Source organism: Euprymna scolopes, chromosome 12 (genome assembly GCF_053919585.1).
Source record: "Euprymna scolopes isolate OS-2025 chromosome 12, ASM5391958v1, whole genome shotgun sequence".
Lineage (NCBI taxonomy): Eukaryota > Metazoa > Mollusca > Cephalopoda > Sepiida > Sepiolidae > Euprymna > Euprymna scolopes.
Genome location: NC_136493.1, coordinates 35,983,506 through 35,999,387, shown reverse-complemented (window position 1 = coordinate 35,999,387; position 15,882 = coordinate 35,983,506). Strand labels below are relative to the sequence as shown.

Sequence of the window (15,882 nt, the reverse complement as noted above, 5' to 3'; positions counted from 1 at the left end):
GTATAATATTACATTCAGACCACTTTTTTTGCCTCAACAAAGTACAAAATCAACTTCATAATCTAGTGGGAAACGGTATTTTCTCTTCTCAGCAGCCCCGTTCTCATAAAAGAGGCGTTGCTAACCTTTCCCTATACTCGACTGAGCTTCAAGCCGTCCCTTGTAAAACTTTCTCAGTAAAAACTCGTCTTGCGAACAATATTGCAAATAACTCCACTTTCTTCCTCTATATGCCTAAAATATAACAAAGCTTCCATGAACAGAGTTTCTTTAGAGAGACTTCACACCTGTGGAAGCACGCTACTGTGGGAATGTTTCCCTAGAAACTACAACATGGTCGTTTTCAAGTCCAATGTCAACAAATATTTTCTGATCTGCCCTATGCATTATTCACAATTTTCAATGCTGTAATAGTATTATTTCATCCTCTCACTGGAAATCTCAATACTTTTATGCTTGAGTGGCTTTTGGACTTAGTGACTAGTGATCTATTACAGAAAATCTGAATAATTTAAAAACATTTTAACGATGGATGACTGGCTTTGCCAGATCGTAAAATATGCTTGAATTTATTTTAAGTCATACAGATTTCGCATTTATTATTATAGAGCCAATTATCTATTGAATATTATATTTTACTCCGTATAAATAGCAGTGATTTAAAAAGTAAAGAAAAAACAAAAAAGAAAAAAAAAGAAAATTCTCAACGTTCTGTCCCCATTTTCGCGGGACTTCCTCAGGAGAATGATGCCATCAGCTAGAATTGAAACCAAAACATTTTGCGCTCTAACCACGTCCCCTACCGATGTAGTTATCAAGAGATGGGCACGAAATAGTTAATATCTAACGACTTGAAAAAATGAACTGAATTTGGGCATGCGCAGAATGCAATGCGCAAACTAATAAAAATATGTTAGCAAGTTTGAAATGAACATTTTGCATTTCAATGTGTCTCTTGGCCTTGCCAGGTCGGAAAACATACTTAAATATATTTCAATTCATGCAGATTTTGTATTTATTATTACACAACCAAGTCTCTATTGAGTATTATATTGTACCTAATACATAGTAATGATTTCAAAAGTTGAAAAAAAAATGACTTGGTGTCATTAGCTAGAATCCAAACCGAAACATTTCGCACTCCACCCGTGTTTCTTACCGATGTAGATATCGAGGGATAGATAAGAAAAATTTAGTGTTAAACAATTTGAAGAAATAAATAGAATTTGCGCATGCTCAGAAAGAAATAAAAATATGTGCAGTAAGTTGAAATATTTTTAATTTCAACTTTCCGACTTTTGTATTCGTTATTCATCCACCCAAACAGATTTTACACGTTATAAATCATCTTTGGTGTATGATTACTGTTTCTTGTTAGTTTCAGTGTTAGGTGAGCAGTAGTTTAAGAGTTTATCGGTTAAATATTTAAACACAGACAGAAAGACACACACACATTTACTGGGAAAGAAAATCTGTGACCTTTTTGGAAAATTCTCAACGTTCTGTCCCCATTTTCGCGAGACTTCTTCAGAAGAATGATGGGGATGATTGACGAAAATACGATATACCAAATATGATTTATTTTTCGTCGATCATCCTTATCACTCTCCTGCGGAAGTCCCCCGAAAATGGGGACGAAACGTTGAGAATTTTGTTTTAAAAGCCACAGGTTTTCTTTCATTTTTTTCATAATGTTATAATATCATACCTGGTTATATATATATATATATATATATATATATATATATATATATATATAAATTTATAAAATATATATGGCGATTAAGCTACACTGAATATTCGGCGTTTCATCCACTCTAGGATTCTTCAGGCTTATGCGCGAATTCTGTGGTTGTTTATCGTTTTTATATGGTCCTCTTCTATTGAGGATTTAGTTAGCCAATAAGCTTTCTAGTATCCACCGCGCCCCTTCCTATCAGCCAATGGGCATGCATTTTATCGAACAAAGGATCTGTTTTAAAACTAGGTTAGTGGTTTAAGGCAGACATTTTTTTTTGTTATTTAGTTTTTTGTTTCATATGTGTACATACATGTATGCACACACACACACATATATATATATATACACACATACATATATGTGTAATCGTTCATGTATATTCATATATATTTAATTTATTTTCTGTTGTTTTTGTTAGTTTTAAAACTATTTTGTATCGCTATCCTAGAGTAAATGTTATTTTGTGAACACAGTTATACATCATATATATATATATATATATATATATGAGATCTATGTTTATAAGTTTAGATAAAATTAATGATGCTTTATTTATATATGTACGGCTAGATTAGCAATACCGCAAGCTAGGCTTGAAACTCGACCGCTTAACTATTATGCTATTTAGCTGTTTATTTTCACACACATTTACTGTTTTTTTTATATAGCCTGTGAAAAAAATTAGCGTTTCTGATCATGTAAAATAACTGAATTAATTTATTCCTGTTATTGTCCCTGTTTACTTGCCTCCTCACAAGTTTTTACACACAAGGTCGGTGTTTAATGTTGGAATAGTCTTTATATTCGATCGTTTTATGAACTGCAATTCATACCTTATAGTCTTTTCGGATACTTGGTTGTAAAGTTTAGTTGAAGATGTTTATACAGTTAAGAGAAGTAGCTTGATGTTTTCATAGTTGCTTAAACACTACATACAGCATAATCACGTTGACACACCAGTTCCCTTCAGATTGCCAAAGTTAAGCAATGTTGAGCCTGGTCATTACTAAAATGGGTGAGCAATTTGGGAATTTCAGGCGCTGTATGTAGGAGGACGTCAGTACGTCCTTGCAGGAGTTGAAAAAAAAAAAAAAGAAAAAAAAGGTCGTCATCTCCCATAATGGGTATATACATGCAATTGGGGACCGATTGTGAATTTCATACTTCCATAGAACTTCCTCCTTTGGAGGAAGCTGGTCAAATCCAAATAGGGTTAGTGCCGTTTCACACACATTCACACACACACTATTTCTACTAAGTTGTCTAAGACAGCTTCAGTTTTAGTTTTCTTACAAGACACTAACCAAATTATAATTTCACTTTTTACTTACATACTATTGCTTTATTTAAGATAACTAAAGTGGCTGGTTGAGCCGTAGCATTGGCAGAACCACTGCATACATCCATAGCATTGCTAGACTTCACATTGAAGTTATCACCTTGAATTAGACAGGGTTGGTGTTATGGTGGTCACCTTATGGATAACTACAAACTCTTCCTCTTATGATGAAAACCGGGTGAATATTCCTCTTGGAGTTGTACACAAGTTATGAACACTTGGCAGTCGGACTGACATATAGCCACTTCTCTTTATTTGCTGTAGTTATCTTTTTATTTTCAATACATTTTGTTTTAATAAATACCAAGTTCGATCGATCCACAACAATCGATTGGGTGATTGAAATAGTGTCGGCTTCATTATGATATCAAAATAAGAATTATGCCTTTCTAGAATTGAAAATAGAACTGGTCCACTCACGTAGGTTAAGCAACATTAAACTTGGTCAGTACCAGATAGGTAACTATTACCAAGAATTGTATGTAGGGGGACGTCAACACTTTCCTGCAAGAACAGCAAAATAAAAACTAACATCATCTCCCCTGGCCAAGATATATTAGTGACTGTGAACTACTTCTGAATTTCATATTGCTATGACACTTCCTCTTTTGGAGGAAGCTGGTTCAATCCATCTTGAGTGAGTGCCGCTGTTTTTTCTTTTTTTTTTATTTTTTATAAGAATGAAGATCGGTATATTTGATATTATTATGTAAGACTTGCAATTGGGTTTAGTATCATATGGAGGCTTGATCTTCAATGACTATAAAACCAAATAAAAAAAATAGGCATGAGCCCCTGGAGGGGCATAAGCCATCCACAACTTTGTAGATGCTTCTGTAACGAGGAGTTCTTTTGTCAGGGTGCGGGTGCTAGCATCACGCCCAGCCTTCTCAGAAGGTGCATACAGTGTCTACCCTTCCCAAATGGTCACCCATCTGGTACTGGCCAGCATCAACAAGAAGGTAAAAAACCTAACGTCTTAGCTGATGCGTCCACAGCAAAATCGGAAGTCGTGAGCGTTTGAATTAAAGGTAGTCAATCCAACGGAGACGGTGTCTTGCATAAATGTCGACGAAAAAAAAAACAGACTTCTCATTGTAGAAAACTGTCCAGTTGAAGGTAAAGATATTAATGATTTTGGCCAATTTTTTTATATTCGTCGTCCGAGAGACTGGACTTTGTAACGCTACCGATTTTGCCACGTTCCGACGCGTTCGTCCGAAGTTTTTTGTGAGACATAAAAACACACGCATTTTGCCTTTTATATAATAGGAGAAGATTAAACTTGGAAAAGAAAAAAAGAAATCATTTTCTCTCCATCTTTAATAGAATTAAGAACAACATAATTGGCGAATGCCTCACTAAGTGTTTTACCCGGCTTTGCTTAACAAAGGAATTGATCTCATCTCGTTTGTCTGACATGTGTTTTCTTTTTTTGACTTGACTCGTGTAGACATTCATTGGATAAACATCAGTGCAGTCATTTAGAAGATGTTTGAAGCTTCGTTTGTAAAAAAAACATTTGGATGGTGATGGTGGTGTAGGTTCCTCATTCTCTTTCTCCTATTTACTTGCCTCTCCCCCAACTTCCCACCCTACGAAGGCAAAGTTTAACACAAGGTCAATTTTTAATGTGGGGGAACATCCAGCTCTACAAGAGTGGCACTCTGAATGGGAACAAAAATAAAAAAAATTGTCTCAGTGTGGAAGGACTTCTTCTTCACTGCTCAGGGAAAATAGACACAACGTCGGTTTTTAATGTTGGAATATTCTCTATCTTGGGTCATTTCATGGACTGTATTCATAGCTTATCGTCTTTTCGGGCATTTGTTTGCGAAGTCTAGTTGAAGATGTTTTTACAGTTAAGAGAAGTAGCTTAATGTTTTCATAGTTGCTTTACACACGGTTTTCTTTTTACATGGGAATCACCACTTATCAAGGCCCAAAACCACTCGAGGATAAAGGTTAATGAGTGTACGGTAGTAACTGAGACAATAGCATATTAATAATTAGTGGTGAAAAATGGGCAAGAAATGAATTATTTAGGTGGGGGTTGCTCAACAAGTACTTGTTTGTATTGGACTTGAAGACGACCATATTGTAGTTAGCCAGAAAGCAGGTTAGTGGAATAGAGTTCCACAGGCGTGCAATTCTAGGAAAGAAGCTTTCTTTGTGGAATTTGTGTAAGCACCGATAGAGAGTAAGGGAAACTGTTGATAGTCGTTTTAGATAGACGATTGTCTTTTGTGAAAATTTAGCAAAAGGGGGGACCATAGATTGAAGCTCAGGCTAGAACTTGTCATGAAAATAGTGACTGAGCAGAAACAGGCTTGCAACGCCTCTTCTGTGTGTTAAGATATTGCAGGGGAGAAAAAAATGGGCATTACCTACTAGATTTCGAAGCTTGTTTTAATCTTTGTCCAAGTAGGACAGAGTTCTCCAAGTAGCTCCCACCTAGATATGGCAACAGTACTCCATTTTAGAACGTATCTGGCTCTTGTATAGGTAGAGGATTGCGTTGGGAGTTCCGGAGTGGTAAAAAGACACAACCATTTTTCCAGTAACCTTGACAACAGATTAGCTTCCATTTCAGGTCAGGAATAAATGTCAGATTCAAAAGTTTGTCAAAACAGGGAGCCTCTTTTAGAAAAGAATCATTTATATCAGTTGGGACCAAGTGGGATCAAGTGGGATGGGGGCTTTTATTGTGAAAAGTAAGTTGGCTAAAACAAGTTCAGCTTTAGTTTTCCCCCAAGACACTGACCAGATTGGGATTTCTAAAAAGTATTGTGAATTAATTCACTGCAGGGAAGCATGTGAAGCTTCCTCCCAGTTCATCACAGTAGCATGAGAACAGATACTATACTTTGTTCTTTGCCCAAAAGCTAAGAAAACAGTTGTTGTTGTTTTACGTCAAGGGCGTGAGTTCATATAGAAACGTTGTTTTAATTTGAATAAAATAAAATATGCATCAAGTGCGCTTGAAAGCCAAATCACAACGTAATATTAGGAAAATAAACAAATATTTTACTTGTTTGAAATTTATAACAAATATATTTCAGAGGTATACTCCATCTTCAGTGTGTTGTTTTGTTTCTTTTTTTGTCCTTTTCTTCTTCCTTGCCATGTTGTAAAGTTGGAAAAAGAAAAGTGTGTAAAGAGCCGCACGTTGTATTTTGAAATGTTTGAACTGTACATCGGCAATGCGAGAATAATGTCAAGGGTGTGGGTTCAAATACAAACGTTGTTTTAATTTGAATAAAATAAAATACGCATCAATTGCACGGGATATGGAGTTTTACCATATCGGAGTGGGAGCCCGAGGTTTCATCGAGAAGGGTTTCATTCATCTACCGGGAAATTAATTCGGATTCACACAGTCTGAAACAGAAATCCAAACAATTGAGAAAGCTGCGGCTTTAAAAAAATAACGAAAACTGGACGGAGTGTCTGACGTCAAATTAAATGTCAATACCACCTGACGTCAGAGCAATGAAAATATAGCAATGCTTGTAGTGATCTGTCACAGAGAGCAGGAGTCAGCACCAGACCAAGAGGAGCGCCACCGTGCCAGTGCAATCAGTCAAGGATAAGGCGCCGAAACTGGCTGGCATGATATCCTCTTGATGATGTTATCATTTTTATGGGTCTGGATCCAGCAACGCACTTACTGGCAACGAAGCACCATAAGTGTTAATCTTTCTTAATGAAGCCCAGTATGACAGAAGAATAAGAAGAAGAAATCTAGGCAGTATAGAGGGATGTATGCAGAACAGGAGAACAGGAGACTTCGATGGTATGGTCATCTTGAAAGAATAAATAAGTGTTCTCATGGGTGGAAGTAATACATCAAAATGGACTTGAGAGAAAGATGAATAAAAGAAATTCTAGAGAAAGGTTAAGTAGGAAGTCAATTTCTTAAAGCCGTTCAGTACATAAAATTAGCATTAAACTGATGATGATGATAATGATGATAGGTCTAGTATTCCATTGTTTTTCTCTGACACAAGTAATGCAGCCATTATTGGATAGATATTTCTGTTTCTGGTTACAGTCTGTCTTATTACAGACGAGACAAGCACAACAAGTTAAATATAGATTGCAGAATATGATGTCGATCATTTTCTGTCAAATATGTTGAATCTGACTTTTCCCAATTTGGTTGGCACAATTCTTTCGCATTAATTGACAACTGCATGGTGGTCGATTGGCACAGAGCTATACAATCAGAATGGAACTATTTTTTTTTTTTTTTAATAAAAAAAAAAGTGACAAATAGTGCTGTCCCAGGAAATATCACTGTCTTAACTTCCAACAAAATAAACATTGTTAGATTATGTATGTACTAATAAAACCAAAAGGGTAAACAAATTAAACACAGGAAATGAATTATCAAAAACGAAAGCTTTACCGGTTTCGTTTGAATTAACGGACGTCTTTAAGAAATAGTGAAAAATTATAATTTAAATAATTTTAAATCTTCACTTTTTTCTGAACGGAGCCGGTATAGCTGTAGTTTGTGATGATTTAATTGCTGTGTGTTATTTGTTTTTTTTTTCTTTTGTCTTTTTTCAAAACATCCTGTCTCCCCGATATTTCATTTTATGATATATATGTATTTATATGCAAATAACTCTCCACAATGGAAGGAGTGGTTGGGTGGAATTCAAACTTTACCAACAAACTGCTCAGTAAACTGAGAGCGAAACAGAAGGGAGAAAAATTTTTGTGACTATTGTGGCAAAGGTTTGAATTAAGGCTAGTCAATCAAAGACAGGGGATGACTTTCGAAAATATTAGCCATTAGATTTTATACTTATCATTATAGCGCCACTTCTCTATTGATTATTATATTGTACCCAATATATAGTAGTGATTTTAAAAGTATAAAGAAAACAACAAATATGATTTAGGTAACATCAGCTAGAACCGAAACCAAAACATTTAGTGCTCCAGCCTGAGTTGCTACCATTTGAACTATCATTAGACGAAAAGAAACAGTTAAAAATGAACTAGCTTTAACATATAGATGTATATTTGCACATGTGTACAATAGCATTTTAAGTTGACTTACATGTTCCAATTTTTTGGCAATTTTGACCTCTTTGCAGCTATTTATAACGGTTAAAAACACTTAAAAGGCTGATCAACAAAAACTGCGATCATTTGACACACCTTGTGCCGCTCTGTGACCTTGCGTCTCAGGGGCGATGCATTTGAAAAGAATGTAAACAGACTGACATAGTGAGTTTTATAAATCAGACAAACAAAGTTACTCCGCGTCCAGAGTTCATGTGCAACAAAACACAGGGTAGAACGATAAAACTTTTGCCCTAAAGAAAACAACATACAGCCTTATTTTAAAAGTTTTATTGAAAATGAAATGAAATGGAACACGTACATCAAGTCTATCGCCAAGGTCACTGGAAAGATGGTAGGATCCTTCTACCGCTCCAGAAGATATCTCAATGCTGATGCAATTCTCTATCTATATAAAAGCCAAGTACATCCAAGGATGGAGTACTGTTGCCACATCTGGGCAGGAGCTGCTAAAAACAGCCTATCCTGCCTTGACAGAGTACAAAATAGGCTTCGGGGCTTAGTGGGGGATGCCCTTTTCTCTTCCCTGCAACCTCTCTCCCACAGGAGAGACATTGCGACCCTGTCTTTGTTTTATCGTTACTTCCATAGCAAGTGCTCGTCTGAGCTCAAATCACTGGTCTCCCCTCGCCAATCTTTCACGAAAAACACCCGTCTAGCTGAAACCACTGTCAAAAATTTTCCCCACTCTTTATCTGTGCCAAAAACAAAACTTTCTTAGAAGTGCACGCCTGTGGAACTCTCTTCCGTTTACCTGTTTCCCACCTGACTACAACTTGGATGTCTTCAAGTCCAAACAAATTCCTGATGAACCGCCCCCTTAAGTAAAACACTTTATCAAATCTCAACACTAACGTACTGTACATGCAATAACCCTTATCCGCGAGTGGCTTCCGGGCCTTGATAAGTGGTGACCACCATGTAAAAAAAAAAAGAAATCGTATAAAAATTACGAAAAATGTTAATGTTTATTTGACTAAATATGATAAGTTTTCGTGCCTCCGTTCAGTCTCGAAAGACAAAGGATAACCCCTGTATGGGCAACTGCATGCATAATTATGAGACAAAGGTTGCGCAATGCCAACCACACCTCTTCTGATGCGGCACTGTTTGAGCCCAGTAGCAAGGAGAAGTCCAGGACGACTGGAAACAATGCCGAGATAAGCGGAGAGCACATACAGCAAATACAGAAGTCTCAAATGGTCACTTTAGTACTGATTTCGGTGACCCAGCACAAACCAGTGTGTTAACGTGATTATGCTGTACTGTAATAATACGTTTAGTTTTGTGTTTATAAGTAACTTATGAATAAAATGTTTATTATTTAAAATGTCCGTTTCAATTATTTGAAGTAGCGGTCTGGAAAAGTTAGCTAAGTATTATACAAAGATAAGTTGCCCATATGTGTGCCTATGTAAATGCTCAAGAAACTCCAGAAGACACACACAAATAGCTTGAATATTCTATCCAGTCAAGACTGACGGAACGAGATTAATCTACGTTCCATGGATTAAATTAAGGGTTTAGTTCACCATAAAGATTCCAAAGGATGACAAGACCACGTGAATAAAGTTTGGAGATTACATCGCCCGAAATATTGTGAGAACAATATTCAAAACGAGAACAGTAGTTTGAATAATTGACGAAAAAACAAAATTAAATTAAAGAACTACCGGGCAATGAGGACTAGATGTAGCTAGCATTGAACAAAACAAACCGGCCTGTTTGTCTGTAAAATCAACGTTAAAAATTCTTTATTTGGTTACAGACATTTTGCAGAAGCTTGAGGCAAATCAAAATGAGTTTTCTAGCAAGAAGTAAACAAAAATGTTGGCAATAAAATCAATAAGTTTCACAAGTTTTTACAGACGTTCAAAACGGATCAAACGAAAAGAACAGACCATATCTATGATAATTATGACACTCTATTGAGAGTGCGCCCTTGTTTAAAGCTTGTCTTTGATGATCGGGTCATTTTATCTTTTACAAAAGGGATAGCAGTGAATATATATATATATATATATATATAATGTATGTGTATATGTATGTGTGTGTATATATGTGTGTGTGTATATATGTATGTGTATATATATGTATGTGTGTGTATATATGTATGTGTATATATATGTATGTGTGTGTGTATATATGTATGTGTATATATATGTATGTGTGTGTGTATATATATGTATGTGTATATATATGTATGTGTGTATATATGTATGTGTATATATATGTATGTGTATATATGTGTGTGTGTGTGTATATATGTGTGTGTATATATGTATGTGTATATATATGTATGTGTATGTATATATGTATGTGTATATATATGTGTGTATGTGTATATATATGTGTGTGTAGATATGTATGTATATATGTGTATATATATGTATGTGTATATGTATGTGTGTGTATATATATGTATGTGTGTGTATATATATGTATGTATGTGTATATATGTATGTATGTGTATATATATGTATGTAATATATATATATGTATGTGTGTGTATATATATTATGTGTATATATATATATGTGTGTGTGTGTATATATATATATATGTATGTATATATATCTGTGTGTATATATATGTATATATTGTGTGTGTGTATATATATATATATATATATATATATATAGAAAGAAATGGCAGAAACACTAGAGGATGACTTCCAATCTGTAGCGGACAAAAATGGATGGTCACTTCAATGCCGCCAAGACTAAACTAGTTTTCTTCAATAATTACAAGAAACCTTCTCTACCACCAATAGCAAAGCCACCGACTCTTTATCTGAGAGTACATCTTTCAAAGTCCTTGGCCTAACGTTCACAGGAAACACGAGTTGGAACAATTACATTGAAAGCATTGCCAGGGCCACTGCAAAAAAGGTAGGCTCTCTCTACTGTGCTAAAAAACTACTTACATCCGAAAGTCTCCTATACCTCTATAAGGCCACCATTCGCCCATGTATGGAGTATTGTTGTCATATTTGGGTTGGTGCATCTGCTACTAGTCTCTCGCTCCTAGACAAGGTTCAAAAGAGAGTCGCCAATCTGATAGGCCCTGAACTGGCATCTAAGCTTCAGCCTCTGTTCCATCGACGAAATGTTGCATCCCTCTGCCTGTTCTACAAGTATTTTAATGGAGAATCCTCTGACGAACTGCAAGTATTTGTGCCCCCACGATGTAAACCCCCTCGACAAACTCGACAGGCTGCTAAATCCCACCACCATACAGTAGAGATGCCTAGATGTAAAAGATCTTTCTACTCCAGTAGTTTCTTCCCCATAACCGCTAGACTTTGGAATTACATGCCAGGTCTTTGCTTCCCCAACTGTACTGACATGCAGAAGTTCAAGTATAATGTGAACCGACATCTTACTGCTTAAATCCCTATATAATACTCCAGTAGTTGTTGCCCCTGATAGTAGCCCCCTACACTAAAGTGGCAATGTGCCTTGTTTGGGGTGAAAATTTAAAAAAATATATATATATGCACACACACACCTACACACATACACACATCGCTCACAGGTAACAAATGGGAGTGGAGAGTGAAAAGTTTTGGTTCTATTTCTAAATGATGGTACCCAATTCGTGTAATATATATATATATATATATATATATATATATATATATATATATACACGGCATAATCACATTGACACACCGGTTATATGTGTATATGATACGGCATAATAACGTTGACACACTGGTTCCCGTCAGATCACCGAAGTTAAGCAACGTTGAGCCTGGTCATTACTAAAATGGGTGACCAATTTGGGAATTCCAGGTGCTGTATGTAGGAAGACGTCGACACCTCCCTGCAAAAAGTTGCAAAAACCTAACGTCGTCATCTTCCCTAATGGGGATATACATGCGACTGGGGATCGCTTGTGAATTTCATACTCTCATGAAACTTCCTCCGAAGGAGGAAGCCGGTTAAACCCTGAATAGGGTTGGTGCTGACTACACACACACACACACACACACATATATATATATATATATATATATATATATATATATATATATAAGAAATATAAAGAAAATCATACGAAAGAATAACATGACAACCCACGTGTTGTAAAGGAAACATTGAAAATGGCGATAAGGAAAAATGAACTAAACCTAAAAAATTCTGACAGGTCCGTTTACATATGAAAACTTTACTATTTTTCAATGTATTAATTTTGAGTTTATTTTTTGTCGAAATCAAAGAAAATCAGCCAAAAATACCTAAGAATAACATTAACATCCTTCTATTGTAAAGGAAACATTGAAAACAGCAGAGAAAACAAGTTAGCAAAATCACCAAATTCTGACAGGTCCGCGGTCATGAAAATTTGCCAATTTTTCAAGGTATTAATTTTTAGTTTATTTTATGTCTAAATCAAAGAAAATCAGCCAAAAATACCTAAGAATAACATAAAACCCTTTTTATTTTTATTTACTTTAAAGATCCATAGCCATTTCTCTAAGCATGCTATTCACTTAAATGCTTCCCAATGAACTACTTTTCTTGCTCTATATGTATGTATAGCCAATACGCTGTCTTCAACTACAATAGTTTAATTCGACATTTAAGTATTCACGTAGACCTCATGACTCTAATTTCTTTCCATTACTTTTAAATTTTAGCTTCATAGAACAACAAGCTTATAGAGATTTTTAATGATTACTGCAATATCTATTTTTTAAAATATTCACACTCTCTCTTCTTGAAAATAGCTTCCACTTGTCTCGTTACTTGGGTTGTTGCACTATGATTTGTTTTTTGTCTAGAAAATTTCATTGTATATTTGATTTTATTGACATTCCGTGGAGTATTTATAAAAGATGGCCACGGATGCAAAAAATATGGTGATGCGACAGCGTTTGATGCTTTATAGACTGTGCACGTCCTATTAGATTAGAACTTCTCTCTTGTCCAAAAAGGAGAGGCCAGTCTCCAGGCAACGGTAATGGCACTGTAAAGAAATGGTAGATTTAAAATTGGAAACATTGACTGAATTTCTGAATCATGAAGTAAGGTATCATTTATCGATCCGATTATATTGACCAATAACTTCTGATCACTGATTCCATTAATTTTATTACAAGACAAGTCTTGAAATCCGAAATTGGAATCTCTGCATCAGATTTCGTTTGTATCATCTTTGGCAGAGTGAGAGATCCTTATCCAATACATTTCAGTTCCAAGTTATACTTTTCCGAACCTTTTATTATATCACACACAAAATTATTCCCAACGTGCATTTGGGTAAAAATGCGCTTCCGTATAAATAATTGAATTCATTCAATAATATCGCTAACAAAAACAAACAATATCTACGTAAAAATGCAATGAAATTAGTAGTCCTGCGAGATAGCTCAGTGGAAGAGGCTTAGGCTTCTTATCACAGGGTCCCGATTCAGCCACTCTGATAAGTCGTAGACGACGAAACACGTACCAGTGGATAATTATATTTTTAAAATAGCAAAAGTACCCGTCGTTGACTGGGTTCAAAAACAGCTGACAGAAAATGGACTCTGATTTATGAAAGTATGATAGGATAGCTTTGAAGTTGGGGGTATCAAAACCAAAGCAAAATATGATGAAAGTAAAAATAAAATAGATAAATCCCATAATTTATTATATCATACCTGGTCACACTGAAACACTTATCGCAATATTCTGTGGATCTATATTAAAAAAATCTTGTTAAACTTTGTGACATATTTACATTCTATGGAGGTCAGGCGCGAATGAACACCCCCATAATTTTATTATACTATATTTCTTCAAACTGAAACATAATTATCAAAGTATATTTACGCAGATAGATATGAAAAGTCTTTATTAAAGTTTGTGCCTATTTCCATTCTATGGAGGCTAGGCGCAAACGCAAACCCCACACTTTTATTATACCATTCCTATTTAAGTTAAAACATACTTATCAAAGTATTATTATGTACATCTATATCAAAAACACTTGTAAAGTTTTTTTTTTCATTTTTAAATTTTTTATTTCCATACTTTGTGGATCAGGCGCGTACACAGACCCCACAATCTTAATGAATCATCATTATGCCAGATCAAACATACCCATTCCTGTGTCTCGATACATCTTCTATCATTATATGTGATCAGTTTTCTATAATAGTCAACCATATAGGAGCCTATTTGTGACCTGACACACACACACAGATGTTCAGCTTTATATTATAGATATATTAAGAGGTATATTTGGTAAAAAATCAGGGGAAAAGTGCTCGATACATTAGTCGAGTGAAATGTTTTTAATCTTTCAACCTCGGGTGTATTTGCTTGAGAAACGGGGGGGGGGGCGAAAAAGAGAGGGGATGGGGGCGAAAGAGAGTTGTGATGGGGCGAAAGTGAGAGGGGAAGGAGGCGAAAGAAAGTGGAGGGATGAAAATAGAGGAGGGGAGTGACGTCAGATAGAGGACGTGAAAGAGAAACAAAATGGAGGGGAAAAAAGAATGGCAATATAGAAAAGTTCAAAAAATTATTTACAGACTGCAGGCAGCAAGCGAAAAGAAGAAGAAAAAAAGAACTGTCTCATGAAATTCGTTCATCGTGATTTGGGATAGCAAATCAAACTATTCAGGAAATTGGCAGAACTATTCTAGCTTTGCAATGAAAACGTGAAACGTGATTAAGTAAAAAAATTATCTATTTATTACTGAGCACTTTTATATGAAAATTATCGTTAAAAAAAAAAAAAGAAGGCAAGGGGAATAATTTTTTTTTATTCTCTCCCTTCTAACAAACAACTTCTTCTTGACATCCTCAGTCCCATTTCTTTCCTTCTCTCTTTTTTAATTCCAATTCTAATTCTAATTTATTTAAATATACTTTTTCTCTTCCCCCACTCTTTTTCCTCCTTTCTTTCTCTCTCTCTTGCTTCTCTTCATCCATTAGGCCAACTCTTGGTTTTTAATATCCATATGTAATGAAAAACCTTTTCTTCTAATTTATTTTGACTTAACTTGTCTGATGACATAGGCTGGATAATTTGTTTATCCCGTCTATAGAAACAATCTTGTAATGATTTAAGGAAATACTCCCGACGTTGAAATAATAAACATACGCACACACACACACACACATATATATATATATATATATATATATATATATATATATATATATATATATATATATATATATATATATATATATATCCAACGACATCCACCCGAGGTTGGTTGAACCAGCTTTTCTCAAGGGAGCAAGCGTATAGGGAATATCAAATTCACAAATGGTTTCCAGTTGCATGTATAGCCTGATTAGGAGAGATGATAGTGTTACGTTTTTGAAGTTCCTGAATAGACGTGTCGATGTTCTCCTACGTACAGCGCCTAGTATTAACAAATGGTCACCCCTCAGGTGCTTACCATGCTCAACGCTGCTTAACTTCAGTGATCCAATGAGAACCGGTGTGTCAATGTGATTAGGCCATATATAATGATAGAGCTGAGTTAATCAGTGTTTGTTTCCCAATTTAATTTTTTAAAACATAGTTTAATGACACAAATCATGAGTGATCCATTATTTTTTAATGGAAATCACTCCAGACGAAATATGAAGCCACTTGATGTAAAGAGCTAACAATAATGAAAGATGATTATCGCAAAGACAGCAGATGCATATTTAAAAATGAAATAAAATGAAATGACAGTACTAACCCTAGG

The 15,882-nt window shown here is 35.3% G+C and overlaps 1 protein-coding gene and 1 pseudogene across 1 annotated transcript in view; both read left to right on the top strand.

The window, feature by feature from the left end:
* The window catches only part of LOC145291250 (uncharacterized), a 1,874,965-nt gene that overhangs the window by 1,648,278 nt on the left and 210,805 nt on the right, over positions 1-15,882 (top strand). The window lies entirely within an intron of this gene.
* Positions 11,871-11,989, top strand: LOC145291662 (5S ribosomal RNA; annotated as a pseudogene).